Genomic DNA, 3,163 nt, shown 5'->3' on the forward strand with positions numbered 1-3,163 from the left:
GTCTGTTATGCGAGCAGAACGCTGAAATTACATTAGATTATTTATGCTACAATTGAAAAAGAATTGTTAGCCAATGTCTGGAGAACGAAATATTTCATGTCAAACTTGTTTGCTTGACCATTTGAAATATTAAGTAATCAAAAACCTTTAGTATGGCTCAGAAATTAATAATTAATAAACTTATAATTTAATTAATAAAACTAATACAAAAAAATTTAAGCATTATAGCGCTAGAGTGGGCGTGTCAAAAAGTTTTTTGGCACATCGATAGAAATTTATGAAAAAATTTCTAACAATATTTCAAAAATGTGGGCGTGTCAGTTTTGGCCGGTTGTATAGCGTTAGAGTGGGCGTGGGAAATACGTTTTTTTAATAATAATAATCTAAAAATTTTAGTTTTAATTTTAAAATTTTTTTTAACTTTATTTCCCAATATCTTTTGTTATCCCAGAAAAATTATAAAATTCCGCGTTCGCGTATTATGAAGTTTTGCGACCCGTAACGGGTATCTGATAGTCGGGGAACTCGACTAAAGCAATCTCTCTTGTTTATTTTAAACACCTTCAGTAGAGTTTGGGATGGCTTATGTTGGATTCGCATCGCCTGCGTCCTAGACTTGACTCTGTAGGACCGTTCTGTCATCCCTGACAATCACAATGTTACCGACCTTCAAATTGGTTTCGTCTTGTCTCCATTTGGAAAGTGATTGTATGTGGGAGAGCCAGTCTGAACTGAATCGTTTCCAAAACTGACATAGGATACGTTGTCCGCCCAGGAATGGAGCGTTAAGAGGCTTAGCCTGACTGCTTTCTGCTGGGAGGGCAAGCATCGATGTCCCCGATGAGGAAGTGTGCAGAAATTAGGTCTTGCATATCATCCTTGTCTGCAATTAAAGGACACACTGGTGTGGAATTAAAGCATGCTTTTATTTATTTATTTTGCTGTCATTGGGCTTCCTTGAAAGGAACGATAAAGATCAGTTTTTACGCGTTTAACATTTGCTTCCCAAAATCCTCCAAAATTCGGGTTGTGGAGAGGATTGAAGTGTCACTGAATCTAACGCTTCGTGAGTTCTGGAATTACCTCGTCATTGACTTCTTGGCGGAAGTTTGGTCCACAGTTGTAGAGCCTGATCTGCAGCGATGCAATTAGTACCGCAATCACTGTACATTTCTCGAACCAGTCCTCTTCGGCTGATAAAACGCTTGCTTGCCGTTGACAACCCAAAATGCGTTTCTTAGCCTCCCTCGAACCTTCATGATTCCTTGGTCGTCCATGAGTGGTGGCAGCAAGTCTTGCTTGTAGCCGGCTGCTTCCTCCACAAATGCTGTACGTTGAACTATTCGGATCAAAGCGAACAGCGCCCTTTTGAATTCTGACACTTGTATTGATCCGGTGAGTCGTTAATTTTCGTTGCTCCGAGCATTGTGAACAAATCTGTGGATATCACCGGTGCAGATGTAAGTCGCTTATACGAATAAATTAACTATGAACGACTCGAAAGGGGAATCATTGTAGTTATTTGTTCTTTTAGGAATTTGGCAGGATCTGGAGGGGTAATTTTCACCTGGGACCACTGGGTAGGAACACGACGCCACTGTGAGTCCAAACAAACTTCGTGGATAATGCCTATTCCATTTGAAACAAATGTCTTACAGTATAATACGATTACGGCGACCAACCAGAAGTCTACAGAAGCGGTTATTTTGGGTACGTGCAGTTGTTTCTGGACTCATGTTACGAATATGGTAGAAAGGACGGCTGCCGGTAGTTCCACCCTAGGTCGACTTGGTTTGACCCGACTGCGTGTAAATTGGCGTGTGTTTTCTCGTGTATGTCCAGAGCTTGAAAGTATTCGCACGTTGCATATGCAGAGGACGATCCATCGAAAAACATATGTAACTGGAGAGACTACTTTGCTCAAGTCGAATCCAAGCCAGCGAGCGTATCTGGTAATGAATCATCCCAGTCCAGTGCTCGGTAACTGCCATCGGCTTGCTGAACGTGGAAGTTCTATATATCTTTTAGGAGGATCTCTGACATGACAATCATGGGATAACAGTTTGGAATGGGTAGTATTAATCTTAAACTTGATTTGGAAGCCATATTAGTCATGATTTGTGTGTTGGCCCGACCAAGGAGAAGACAGAGTTTCAGATTAAAGTCGCTTTATTGTAGTATTTTACAGCTGACTCCTCCTGTGATCGCCGTCCGCTGCGGGGCGTTGCCTTCTTTGTCCTGTGCGTTCTTGACAACGGACCACGTGTCGGCTCGAGTGGGATTAGGATATTATGGGACAGGGCGTATCGTCAGCGGCTTAAGGAATCGCTTGGCCTGGGACCACCTTTCCCGACTACTGACTCCACTGTCCCTTTCAACCACGCCAGGTCCTTGTTTCTCCAGTCCAGGATCGATATCCACCTGCATTGTATCTGACTGCCCGACACTTTCACAGTTTGCTCTTCACTGACTTCTCAGCCCGTTCACACTCACTGTTTGTCTTCGGACGTTCTATCCTACTCTCCCGCCTTCAGACTCCATTCCGACTGTCCGACTGCGCGGCCGCGTCCTCACCGCGCAACTCGCATCCGTACTCTCTTCGACTATTTTGGCGTACGTATGGCTTCTCGCGTATTGTAACTGACTGCTCCGAGCTGCACATACGCCGTCCCTTTATAGGCCGCGGGGATTCCGTTATTTTCCATCTTACGCACGTCGCGCTCAGAAGCAAGGCCCAACTAATGTCCCTTTTAGTGTGCGGACTTTGGATGAGCGCAAAGAGGGCGCCGTTCGACCTCCGTGCCCTTAGCCGGGTCGAGTCAAAGGTTCAGCGCGGTACCGTTAGTTCACGGTCTCTCCGCTTTGCCGGGTCCAAGGCCTATTATTCTCTGAAAGAATCGTAGAGGTGAGTACTGGAGTGAGTCGCGCGGTCAGGACGCGGTAGCGCAGCTAAGCAGCCGAAACAGGGTCCGAAGGCAAGACATTCAGCTAGAACGCGCGAAGGAAGTGACAGTCATATATATATTTTTTTTATGACATGCTTTGCTTATTGAAGCTTCTCATTATGAGACTAACAATTTTGTTATTTCATCCATTCTACGCTGCTGTTACTGGCGTTCCCCCATAGCTGGGAGCCGTAGGTCCAGGGTGGTTTTAGGACGGA

At 44.7% G+C, this 3,163-nt stretch overlaps 1 long non-coding RNA gene across 1 annotated transcript; it reads left to right on the forward strand.

Annotated features, from left to right (window-relative positions):
- The first annotated feature begins 1,264 nt into the window (after window positions 1-1,264).
- LOC27209143 lies at window positions 1,265-2,372 on the forward strand. Its single transcript, XR_001601220.3, has 3 exons — window positions 1,265-1,460; window positions 1,535-1,599; window positions 1,659-2,372. It is a non-coding gene; the product is annotated as an uncharacterized LOC27209143 (long non-coding RNA).
- Window positions 2,373-3,163: the final 791 nt, after the last annotated feature.

Source organism: Drosophila simulans, unplaced genomic scaffold (assembly GCF_016746395.2).
Source record: "Drosophila simulans strain w501 unplaced genomic scaffold, Prin_Dsim_3.1 Segkk87_quiver_pilon, whole genome shotgun sequence".
Taxonomy (NCBI): domain Eukaryota; kingdom Metazoa; phylum Arthropoda; class Insecta; order Diptera; family Drosophilidae; genus Drosophila; species Drosophila simulans.